Source organism: Phalacrocorax aristotelis, chromosome 5 (assembly GCF_949628215.1).
Source record: "Phalacrocorax aristotelis chromosome 5, bGulAri2.1, whole genome shotgun sequence".
Classification (NCBI taxonomy): domain Eukaryota; kingdom Metazoa; phylum Chordata; class Aves; order Suliformes; family Phalacrocoracidae; genus Phalacrocorax; species Phalacrocorax aristotelis.
The window spans coordinates 27,332,662-27,345,837 of record NC_134280.1 but is presented as its reverse complement, the minus strand read 5'-3'; the positions used below and the strand labels follow the sequence as shown (position 1 = coordinate 27,345,837).

The window sequence follows — 13,176 nt, the reverse complement described above, 5'->3', positions numbered from 1 at the left end:
CTTTTATTCTGGAACTTTGAGAGAAGTTGTTCTCTGATGTTGCTGGTTTGGAAGGCATTCAGACATCTGAAGCTGGAGATAGACATCTGTTGTGCTGAAAATCTGAAGAGAGAGATATGCTAAGCAAAGCAGATCAAACTTTGGGCCAGAATCTCGGTCTTGCTGAAAGTTTAATAGTACTCATGGCTGGCACTGAAGCAATCACAAAGCCACCCTAAAGAAGCCTTTGAGAACATGCTGTCTGGATTTAGGCCAGCTCCCCTTCTTTTTATGGCCTCCCCTTCTTCCTTCGTCTCTTCTCCCAAGTTTCTTTTTATCTGGCTAATGGATCATGACTAGAAGTCAGGCAGGATGGGCCTAAAGCCAGGAGAACATCCCTATGTGCACTTGCAAAATGAGCCTTAAGAACCAGTGCTGCAAGTATAAACTGCAGAGGCTTATCTGTGCCCATATCAAAGTAGAGCGGTATAAAGGTCTCGGAGGTTCAGCTGGCCTTATGCTGTCCATCTTGCCCATGTACATCAAAGTTCTTATCAAACAACGCCTGATGCTGGAGATTCTCTTGTACTCTCAATTTGTTTACAATTAATTTCATTTAGTGAATTTTTTTGTTAGACAATGGTCAAAGAAGAATTAATTATTTTACTCTTGCAAAGTTATCTCACTCCCACCTTTCCATCTAGGCATAGTTGTGATACAAATCTGTCACGTTTCTGAGCCCTAGAGTGTCTATTTAAGAAGTGCTGATCACATTCTTAAGCCAGAATTCCATAAATCCAAAACTCCTAAAGTAAAATCCATGGGTCTTGTGTTTTGTTTTGTTTTGGTTTGGTTTTTTAAAAAAACCCTTTTCCTAAAAGGTTATCTAATTGTTTTCCTACGTACTGTTTATTGATTATACTACTATATTTCAAGTAATTCTTCATCTGATTATCTCTAAGCACTATAATTACAGCCAATTATCATAATACATATGTTGTATAATTTCATTATATCCACTGGTGACTCAAAATCCAAGCTGATATAACTGAAAGCAGAGTCTAGACTGTTACATTTTGTTCTACTGCTGTGGGAGACTGATGTAAGGCAGTCTCCCCAGTGTCATGTGAAAGAATTTGCACTTTAATAAAACAGTTTTTCTCATAGGAGATGAAAGATGCAGTGGGTAACAAAGTAGGTAGGGCACCAAAGCAGACTTGAAAATCCTTCCTGTAATCACAAAAAATCCCTACACTTTTTGTTGCTTGGTCATCAAGAATGATATTAGGTTACCTGACCTTGAGATCTCATCCCTAAATGGAAGCCTTCCAGAAAGCAACTGGGTAAAGCTTAACTTGGGCTCCTTCAGAAGGGAATTCAGAGCACCTGCTTCCACTGAGAGGAAAAGGGTCTTGGGGGCTTTGCTAAACTAGATTTCCTGGTAAAATTAGCTGAATTCGGATGGGAATAATGCTCCTTTTCTCCTAAGGGTTCAAGCAGAGACACAAAATTTCCCTAGCTAGAGCTTTGCAGGATTAAGGAAAAATAGTTACTTCAGACATGGTATACAATCCTGTGACTTTCATATGTTTCACTCCCCTGTGATTTTACCCAAGTAAGGCACTCTATATTTTGGTTTGTTAGTGTGCAGGCATGACATTATCTTATATTACTAGGTATCTGGACAAGGTCCATAACTAACCTGCCTACGTCAAGATGTGCCTATCAGAAGGAAAACATGGTCTTCATAGCTCCTTCTCTTATAATCTAGTAGAAAGTGCTTGCCCAACTACCCAGTGACTGCGAGGATTAATGATATAACGTTGCGTGCCTTATAGAAGCAATTCAGATACCCCAAAAACAGGCACCCAGTGTCATGTCATTCCAGATGGCTGGGGTATCCTTCGGAGCAACTTGGATCTCTCCTGTGCACTGCATCCCATTGCCAGTCCTGCATGGATGTCACTGATACCCTAGGATGTCTCAGATGTCACTAGGCAAACACATTTGAGCACCTGAGTCTCACCTTCTTCATCTAGATTATAAATATTTGATTTTAACAATACAAATTGGTGTGAGATACTGTCAGCAAGATGTTCTATCCCTAACAAAAGCAACTTCCAAGCTGTCATTATGTCTGATGGAGACTTACAAGCAAATCTTCTAAATTGTTGCTGTTTGGCTTTGGGTTGGTTTCTTTTGCCACCCAGAATTGAAAAAGCAAGTCCTTAGCAAGTCTGGTCATTGCTTCAGGAAGTGAAATAATAATATTGTTACAAAACAATTAAATGCCTAAAGCAAAATGGAAGTTATTTGGACACCAGGATAATTTTGGTATCATTATGACGTATTGTATTGTGCACCAGAGAATTTTTATATCATTGCATTAAATTTCAGCTGGAGCCTACGGAATATGACAATTTACACCAAATCAGCTTTTGACCCATAATGAATTATCTCCATTGGAGTGTTTGATGGTTTATAAAGCTGTCACATCCATAATGTCAATAATAAATCAGAATGCTCACACAAAGTATCTTGAATTGAAAAGCAGTGCTCTTTAAGTTTAGCTAAAACAATAAACTTCAGCTGTTAATTCTCATGTTGAGTTTTATTCTCCTTTGTTGCACTTTATGCGTAAAATTGCCGTGTTCGGTCAAATACCTGCAGAGGCCACTACTTGCGTAATGTGCTACCAAGTTTGACATTAGTGCAATACAATAGGTGTAGGAGCAGGAAAGTGAGGTTTCATGAACAAAAAGCTGGGGGTCTTTTTTAATAAACTTTTTAAAAATAAAAATTTCATAACCTGAGATCTTTTGAGGAAAAAGCTTATCCTCTGTAGAAATGTTTGGTTAATCAAAACAAATTCTCCTCTGGAAAAAAAATCCAATGGAAAATTTGCAATCATTTCCATCTTGTGATGCTTAGTTCGTTTAGTGTCTCTGCCATATTGCTTTGCTAACTTCAGCAACACTCGGTTCTGTTGCCATAAGCTATAATAACTCACATTTGGAAAGGTATCTGCAAAGCAAATGTTCCTCCCAAGTTAAAAAGTTGAACAGCTAGAGTTCAGGTGGCAGTAGATACACGTTCCTCATTACTTACTACATCTCTAATGTAAACCACAGGCTTCTTCAAAGGAAGCCAGACCCGACCCAGGGAAAGCTCTTACACCCTTCTATGCTCGTCTTTTGGAAACATGCTCTACAGAGAAGTGTTTATAAAAAATAGAAAAGATGTTAGAACATTTTGTGATAGCATTTAATCACCAAAAATAAAATATGCCCCTATTTAAGATAACAAGAGTATTGCCATTGCTCTCAACGATGCCAGACTGGACTTAGCTGCTTTTTATTAAATGAGGTCTGGAGTTTCTTGCAGATTGTTCAGAATAAACTCTAAAGCCAAATCTCTGGTCTGCTACATGTTACTGACAAGAAAGAAGTACAAAACTTGAAGCACTAATGAAAAGATTTAATTTCAACTTTTTTTAAAGAGAAAGCTAGTATATCAACAGGTACAAAAGAAAAAGCACCACAGAGAAAATGTTTCTTTTCTGACCTTGAAATTCAAGTGATACTTCATATCATTTAGCATGTTTCTGTGCTAACAATCAAAAGCTCTTATAACTTTCAATAAATTTACCACTGTTTTACAATCTACTCTGAAATTTTCTGCCTTTGGCATATATTGTTAAATGGATACATAAATATATAGACATGTCAAATATTCCTGTAATGGTTATAAATACTCTTGGCCTAATCCCAAGGTTGTTTTGCCTCTGTAAATGTCTCCTGCTGTTGTCAGGGGCCCTGAACCCAGCTCTGTTTCTCTAGCCTGGCAAAGCACTTAAACTAGCGCTTAACTTCATGCACAGGAATGGATGACTGGCATCAAAAGACTAACCTTGTGTGTAAATAATTTCTAGGTTATCTACGAGCTCCTCAGAGGAAAGGAATTAGCTTCAAAATATGCTTCAGAGGTAAAAGTCACACAAATCAGTAAAACCCAGCACATAGTAGAAGGCCAAAGGTTCAGATACAGAAAGTTTCAGAACACGAAGTTTATTGTAACCGTGACCTTGTAGAATATTATCAATGGAACAGATACTGTTGAAAATATTGCAAGTGTCAGGTGCAATTACAGCCAATAAATTGAGGAGGTAGTTGATATTTATTTCAGTTTAGATTCAGATGTTTGTTTTTGTTATTCAATAACTTTTTTTTCTCAGTTACATTATTTGACTAGGCTGATGTGGCCCAAGTCAACCATGACAGAAATGCTTAAAATTTGTCATGACTGAGAACTATGTAGATTCTGGATTTTAGCAAGCAACATGGAGAGCCAGGCTAAGCAAAACCCAGTGTAACCAGGGAAGAAACCAGGAAGATGATGAGGTGTGTGGTGTTGACTCCGACGAGTACAACAGGTAAAAGGACCATGTTGGTCCTGGGCAGCAAGTCATTGATAAAAGTTGGTATGAGGGCTATTGTCAGCCTGCAGAGATAGGTGGAAAAAGTGTACTACAGACAGCCAGGAAGATCTCTGCCCAGAAGGCCCTGAAATGAGAGGTGACAATGTTAATGGAAATGGACAGGTCTGATTCTTCTCTAGGTCATCTATGTCCTCAGCAATTCTAGTCACTTCCACTTTCCTTCACTAGGATTTAGCATCATCTTCCAGCAGCCTGAGTTAACTTTCAGTCCAGCATTAGCAGCCTTGCAAAGCTTTAGCTGGATCTGAACGTCCCCGTTCTATTCGCTATAGGTCAGCAAAAAAAGAATTATTTTAAGCTAAGTATATTTTCACCATTGCAAAAATAAATATTTGCTATATTTTACCTGTTTCTTCAGCCTATATCTCTACTAAACTCAAACGTAAAAAGATGGTAGATTTCTAATACAGGGAGAGTTTACCCAGAAAAATCAATGTTGAAGAATGACAGCAAAGAGAGCCATATAAGTAGTATGACTTTGCCATGTGCTCCAGTATTTTTGGAGCCCAGACAGTACATTAAGAAGTGACAGATTCGTGTAGTTTAGCTGGTGATTTATAAAGTTTGCTAGCTGATTTAATAGAGTGCTAGAAAGCGTTGTTGTTCGACCAAGTAAAGAGAATCATAAAATGGTAATGAATGTTATGACAGTTCATGAATATTTCATTTGGGGTCTCTTTCAGACGCCTGTTAGTTTATCTCAAGATCTAGGAGTATACTGCATATAAATCTGATGGAGGGTAGCACTGCACAGTATGCCAAGAGACAGAGAGGAGAAAGGTTTGGTGAGAGCAATGTGTGTTTTAACAAGTGTCTCAAAAGCACTGTATCTCAGTTAAGTTCTCTACTAAGTGGTCATGAATTGTGAAGTATCTAGGGCATCAAGCAGCGGTCTCGTATTCCTTTATTTGTTATTTGAATATTTAGAAACAACAGGTAGTGTCTTTCAAGCTTGTCATCTTTACCAATGACTTCCAATGACTTTACTGTAACGTTGGAGGTAAGCTTTATTTGAAAAAGCCCAGTGGATTCCCATCTCATCAAGTATTTGTTACGCGTGCTGACTGGACAATATACGATGTGGACAGACATTTGTAATAATGACGTCCATTTTTTTCACCTTTAACATCCTGAAGTGGGGAATGTACTCTCTATGCTACTTTAAGTCTTGCATGGATATATTTACCTTCTAATCAATTATGTATTCCATTGTTAATTTTTTAATAGGTCTTGAATATTTCAAATTTAATTCTTTATGTGATCTAATGCCAAATATTAATGCAATAAAAATAAAAATTTTTGTCTATATAAGCTGTATTGCACTGTCTTTTGATCCACATCAGCAACAGGGACCTCCCTTTCCATAGCAGTGCTGTCCACCACGAGGTGGACATTCTTCTGTTTCCATTTCTATGGTTGCTTCTTAGTGATAAACCTCTTTCGACTGTTGGATTTATAACTTTATGCAGCCTGAAGGTTTGCATGACACAAAGCAATGGAAGAACAATGTCTGAGAGCAGGTCAGCAATAGTGCCATGCCAGAAGCTCTGTTTAATGGGCACTAATCACTCAAAAAAGGTGAAAACAACAAATGTGAAGGACTTGAAGGGGCTTATACAGGTGGTTGATAGGTTTTCTGTCAGTGCTTGTATATGAAACAAGACTGAATCTCGTCCCACAGTCTGAAGGTTGTGGGGTGAATGAAGGGTCTTGTTTTAGCTAATAAATCCTTTTGGTATGAACCCATGGATCCAAGATTCAGCTTCATTTTTACATCTGTGGGCAAGATAAGCTTGTGTCTGAGGATGAAAATACACTATTTCCAATGAATTAGAAAGAAGTGGTTAGGACAAATTGTCTGCCACTAACTGTTTTGTAGCACAACTTTGTACTAGCTGACACCGTTTGAGAGACAAGAAGGTGTTAATGGCATTTCATGAAAGCTGCAAGGCCTTGCCGTTTGTTATACTAGTTGAAACACCATTTGTGAAGGGACTCAATTCAGTATTAAAATCTCTGTAGCATAAACCGTTATTTACTTCCAGTAAAAAACCCGAGAAGTCCATCAATGAGTCTGCTTTTACCTAATGAATTTGGTGCTGCAATACACAGAAAAACGTGCAACTTCCCTATATAGTTTATCACATTTAATTATAACCAGCGTAGGTAACTGTGGTGCAGTCTCATATAGGTAAGCCCAAAGAAATATTTTTTTCTATTATAGTCACATCTTGTACAGTAACACAGAGAAAACAGCGTGCACAAATTTTTCAATGACTTCTGAGATAGCTTAATCTATATTTGCAAGGTGGCCAAAGAAGTCAGAAAATATTTGTGAAGAATTGCTTGCTCGGTTCTGCTTTATGTCAAGGTCTGTTCTGCAAACCAGAGGGGGAGAGATATGCTGTCCTAGCAGATTTGACTTATGTTTACAGTAATTTGTTTGGCCAGCATTTATTACTTAATAATCAATCCTTATTATTACATTAATTCTAATTGGGATATGTGAAACATGTACTGCACTGACCACATGACATCAGTTCACTTGCTGAATAATTTAAACTGTTTCCTTCTAATACCTTAGGCTGCAATATCATTACTTTTAGGTTGTCCTAATATTCTGGTTATATTGATGTTATTTCACTTGTTATTACCTTCTTGACATGAAATTGTTTTTCAAATATGGAAATCTTGCTCAAATATTTCTAGATGACAGACTCCTGCATTAGTCTATAATGTATCATAATAACAAAATAGTGCAACATAAAATAAATGATTTGTTTTCTAACCTGTGCCAGCCTTCACAGTAACGGCCAAGAGATGCCAGAAGGAGAATTTTGGTCTATATATTTTTTATATATTCTTATCCATTTTGCCAGAATGTAGGGAATAATCTTGCTGATAATACAGAGGCAGCAAATGCACAACCATTAAATGGACAGTGTGATTTATCCCACTTCACGCTGCTTTATAAGCAGTATGTATCACTCCTGTGAGTCGTCTTCTGCTTAAAGAATTCTAAGAAATACATCTTGCTATTACTTTTATTGATAAAAAAGACCAAACCACCTTAATTCATTCTTCATCCAGTCTTTTATCACAGCGTGGTTGTGATTAGGATTCTGATCACCCTGTGTGCCACTCTGAGATTGAGAGGCTCTATCTACTCATCTATTATTCTCCATGAAGCAAAGCTCCAGTGTACCATCTGTTTTCTTACTGAATCTTGCATGTAGCTGCACAGAGCTGGTCACCAGAGATTGAGTCTGGCAAGCAAGATCTTGGTTTGCTTGGAGATAGCCAAGCATTCACTGCTATTGGCCTGTTTAAGTTTCAGGTGAAAATGAACAACTCTTCTCTGCTGTATTTTAATTTATATTTGATCTGGTATTTAATTTATATTTGGACATATATGATCTTGTAAATTTATTGGTTTTTTCCAACCTATAATCAATTGGGAAAAGACCCCAGAAGCTATAAATAAACGTGCTGTAGAGCTTTGATTTGGGATAGGTCTGTCTTGCATTTTGTAATACGGTTTGAACTAACAAAGGCTGTCTCATGCTGATGATGCCTGCCCCTGCTGACACAAGGAACAGAGGTGGTTCCTGGTGTGACCATGCTCAGATAGAACATGGTAGCAGCAACCAACTGAATATACCTGAATATCATCATCCCATGATTGCTTTTGTTTAGCCACGTCATATAGTTAACTTTGCTTTATTTTGAGAAGAACGTAGTACTGCCAGGGACCAGCTGAATCACCCAGGCGTTGCAAGTTTACATTATGTTGTACAAGGTTGAGGGGCAGGGTGCTGAACACTGCACAAGGCTGGGACATGGCCACCTCCAGGACGTCCCGCCATACCTGCCCCATGTACCACTGTCCCCTACTATGCTGAGGTGTAGCTCTACCAGCTCGCTGCCACTGAGCTCTCCCCATCTTCCTTGGGGCTTTTTTCCTTTTAAACTACATGATGCTATTGGAGCTTCACAACCTGCAGTATTTTATAATAGTCTGTGCTATTCCCCAGCGAGCAATAAAAAGTAGCTTTTGAGGCTCCTCTTTTTGATCCATTATTTAGAGCCTGATTTGTGCTGTCTGCAATCCTCACATCAGTGCCAGTGGTCCTGCAGTTCTGCAAATTCCCTTCAGGACTAGACCAAAATCATAAATCTTTTTTTAGGAGGTATTTAGATATCATCATAGTACAATTTTTTACAATCTGCTCCTCTTACCGTGGATGTCATTTTCATAGTAGAGAAGGACTGTCTAAGGAAACAACTCTATTTCTTACTGACTCTCAGCTTCCAGATTAAATTTTTACTTGGCAACAGAACTTCCTTTCCCAAGATGATGGTTAGACTGTATTGGTCCTGGGCTCAGCTCAAGCAAACATTTGTGTTTGTACAAAACCTGGCTATTTTCCCCATATGCTCAGTAGGACTCTGGGAACTGAGCCATACAGGGTCAGCAAGACCTGAAGTCATTAGCTCGGTGCAGATTCTACATTAAGCAATGCAGGTTATTAGACTATGTCAGTAGTAGCAAGGGAGTTTATTTTTGCTTCGTTCCTGTAAATGACAGCTTTATATGTGCACACTTGGGCAATCAATCTCTTTTTCTTTTTTTTTTTTTTCTCTCCTTTTACAGCAGGAGTAAAAACATTCTTTTCTTTAAATATGCCAAGGCCTCTTTCCACTTCCGTTTAATTTGTTTTGTGATATAAAATGTTTTGCCTGACATGGTAGCCTGGTGATGCCACATGGCAGTCTGATACTGCATTATGATTCATTCAAATGCCATAGCTGCACACACTAATTGACAAAACTAGTCGCTGACAGGGTCTTTAGCCCAAGCAACTTGCAGTCTAATTGCTAATGATGCTGCATGGTGCAAATCCACAGAATCATGGGCATGCTTCTGGCAATACCTGTGCAGAGGTTTTGCAGGCTTCATCTATGCATCCCCAAGGAATTTTGTGTGGGCTATAAAGCAGCCCAGAAGGCAAATTTGCTGAGCAAGAAAGTGAGAATGCACGTGACCGCCTAAGTTACATGAGAAGCAGCATAACTCCCCTTCCTGCTGGGTGAAGGACCTTTGCACAGGGGTTCAAGAAGGAGCACAGAGGTTTGGTCCGTACTTCAAGGACTACAGGCATGTCTTAGATTAGTCCTTGAAACGTAGTTCACCCAGAATGCTGCTTAGAGGAATACCCTAGGGATATAAGCTATAAGGGTATATTACCTTGTTTCACCTCAATCCATCTCTGAGATCCCCCACTTCTTCCCCTCTTATTTTTGATGTTGAGTAGCTCAAAAGCAGTTCAACAGGAGAGGAAAAGAATCTTTGTTTTCGCCTCAGATAACCTTAGGCCAATGCTGAAAACACTCTTCTGGAAGGTAGAACTGGGTAGGAGGGTGCTGAACACAAGTCTCCTGGATGACCACTAACCTTCTGTGAAAGAGGAGAGTGAGAGCATCAGCACTGCCTTTCCTTCCCTCTCCTCTCCAACAGTTGGTGCAACTGCTGTGCAGTAAGGAGTCCTTCTCTCCTGCTGCACTGGCATGTTCTGAGCAGAGCCAGGAGGCAGCCTCAGAGTACTGACGGCATACCTCTGCCTAACTTTTTCCACATCCTGTTTAGCTGAGGGGTACTTAGGCACCTCTGCTCAGACTGCAGTGATTCAGGACACAGAAGCAAAATTCCAGGCGCTCTGAGTTTATGTGCTTCCAGCATCAGGTTGCAGAGAAGTGGATGGATTTGCATGTGGGTTCTTCACTTCTTCCTAAATCCTTCCTAATGAGCCCAGAGTCTCCAGTCTTTAGCAAAACCCTTAAGTTTTCAAAGTAGCAGCTTCATTAGTTTATTTTGCTGATCACATGAGGTAACTCATTAAGATGGTTTAGGGCCAGATTCAGAGGTAAGCCTGTGCAGGCTCATTTGGAGATCTGCGTACAAGCAGCTCCAGAAATGAGAAGCACAAGGTCTCTCAAGGGTCCCAAAAGCAGTAGCCTCCAAGTCTTCAAGCAGGAGCTAAGAATCCAGTTGTGCACATTACATAAACAGCTTGCTGTTTGAAGAAGGCAAAGTCAGGAACCTGGACACTAAAAGTGGTATGTCAGAAATTAGTCAACAAAAAGGTGAAATTTATTCAGGAATTGCCCTTAGGGCAATATCATTTGATATTGGTGCTAAAAGTGCAGATGGAGCAAAAGAAGTATTCTTTTATCATCACGGATGTCCCATCCAGCTGCCTCCTACACTCGTCAGTGCCACCTGGGCCTTGCTGGAGTGAGGAGAGGCATATCAAAGGGAACCAAATGACATCACCCCTTTTACTGTCATCTGTGACTCTTGCCCATGATGCTGTGAACAGTCACCCAAAAAAGCAACTTCGGTTTAAGACTAGAAGGCATTTGCTGTACCTAGAGGGACCGATAAGGCAATGGGAAGTGTCTTTTTTCTCTGGCCTATGGTCTGCACGTCAGAGATGGTCTCAGAGACACGAGGTGCTGCTTCTGCCAGTGCTGTTTTGCTCCTTTCTCTTTGTGGGTGTTTCATTTTGTCATCTCTCCAAAAGAGCTGTTATCTTCAACACCATCTGAAAAAAAAACCCTAGCATGATCTTACGTAACAGGCTAAAATGATTGCTAACAGTAGTTTGCCAGGGAAATCGGCAGACTGATATCTCTTTACTCAGAACCTCAAACCTCATTTAACTGCCTCGTATCATAGGGTGATAAGGCTGTGCTAGCATTTTGACCATCCGAACCCATTTATGCTACTGAAATCATCTACATCGCAGTGCAGTAATTGAGTAATGCTTCTGCTGTAACCCTGGAGGTGCTCTGAAAACCCTCAAGCTGGAAGAGGCTGTATGTAAGGAAGATTGTCATCTCAATCTCTGCAAACCCCTCCCCGCCCCCCATGCACATCAGGTCTGGCTCTTACCTACATGACTAATTGTCTGTTTGGGGGTTTTTTTTATAACCATTCTTCAGTTATCAAAATCATTTTTGCTTTTTGATAGGTTGCAACATGTATTATCTAACCACATATAACATGTCTGAAATAGTAAGAGGAAAATGCATTGAAGTGGATACCTGCTGCTGTCAATTCTGATATCGAAACTATGTGTGACAGTATTGCTGGTCAGAAGAAGCAGACTGAGCTGCTAAAGGCCATGTTATCTGTGAAATACAGCTATTGCCTTTCCACAGATTGCTTGGGGGGAAAGTACAGAACAGTGAATTCTCACATTTCAGACTCCCTCTTGATAAAAATAAATGTTTGATTATTCAAATATATGCTTATTGAAAAACAAAATTCAAAGTAGATATTAAAAAATGAAATGGAAAGATGTCTTCATGCTCAGGGCCTAGAGCACAAAAGGTTTATATTCATGATCATTTCTGCACTAAAAACTCCATCTATGGCACTGGACAACCTGCCAGGTCAGAGGCTCAAAGTGGCCACACAACATTGCAGTCAACATGGTTGTATGAAGACCTTCAAGCAGCTCTTGAAGATCTGGATTTGGTCCCTGTGGGTCAGTTTCCCACCTCTAAAACAGCAAAAAGTAGTTTTCTGTTTCAAACTACGCTTTGTAGGTATATTGTGAGTAATCACAATACTTCTGTGATGGAGACCATAGCAGAACAGTTACATCATCATCCTAGATGTAACAGTCAAATTTCTAACTTTGCTGTGCTCGACACCTAGGTCTGAACTTTATGCAGTAAGCTATCTCAATTGAAAAGTTAAGGAAAATAAACCAATAGAAATAACATACAGGGCGTAGAGATTTTTACATGGTTCAGCCCCAGTTGGCAACTAAACACCACGCAGCTGCTCACTTGCTCCCCCCACCCCTGTGGGATGGGGGAGAGAATCAGAAAAGCAAAAGAAAAAAAAAAACTTTTGGGCTGAGATAAGAACAGTTTAATAATTAAAACAAAATAATAATGATGATAATAATAGTGATTATGAGAATAATAACAATAATATAATAAAAAGGAAAAGGGAAAAAGGGAAAAAAAAACAGAAACAGAACCAATACAACTGCTCACCACCCGCCAACCGACGCTGCCCGTCCCTGAGCCGCGATTGCTGCCTGCCTCCCCTGGCCAGCTCCTCCCAGTTAACCCACTGGGCATGACATTACATGATATGGAACATCCCTTTGGCCAGCTTGAATCCGCTCTCTTAGCTGTGCCCCCTCCCCTCCCGGCTTCTTGTGCACCCGGCAGAGCATGGGAAGCTGGAATAGTCCTTGACTAGTACAAGCACTGCCCAGCAACAACCAAAACATAGGTGTGTTATCAATATTGCTTTCATACTAAGTCCAAAGCACAGCACTCTGCCAGCTGCAGTGAAGAAAATTAACTCTATCCCAGCTAAAACCATGACGTTATTTATTAAAAAGTCAAAATAATTGATATTCTAAAAAAGACTGTGTTGAACTTAATTCCATAGGAAGGGATCTGAATTTCATTATAATTGTTTAAAAGCACAGACAGTATAAATATATTGACTTTATGCCTGTACCTTGGCTAACTTAAGCAACTGTCACACATAGTGACAGTGGCTTAAAGTTGTCTTTCCTCTTGTAGGGAAACAGTAAGTTAGAAAAGCGAAGTTTTCCCTGGTTGCAACTTCACTTTCTGTGGTGATGACAAATCAGTGTCTCTTAACC

At 39.6% G+C, this 13,176-nt stretch overlaps 1 long non-coding RNA gene across 3 annotated transcripts in view; it reads left to right on the top strand.

Annotated features, from left to right (window-relative positions):
* Positions 1-13,176, top strand: part of LOC142057502 (uncharacterized) — a 146,488-nt gene that overhangs the window by 97,140 nt on the left and 36,172 nt on the right. The window contains exon 5 of one of the 3 annotated variants that reach the window (XR_012660664.1): positions 1,656-3,503. The exons of the other annotated variants lie outside the window; for them this stretch is intronic. This is a non-coding gene — a long non-coding RNA (uncharacterized LOC142057502). Of the gene's footprint in view, positions 1-1,655; positions 3,504-13,176 lie in introns of those variants that run through there. 3 annotated transcript variants of the gene reach the window in all.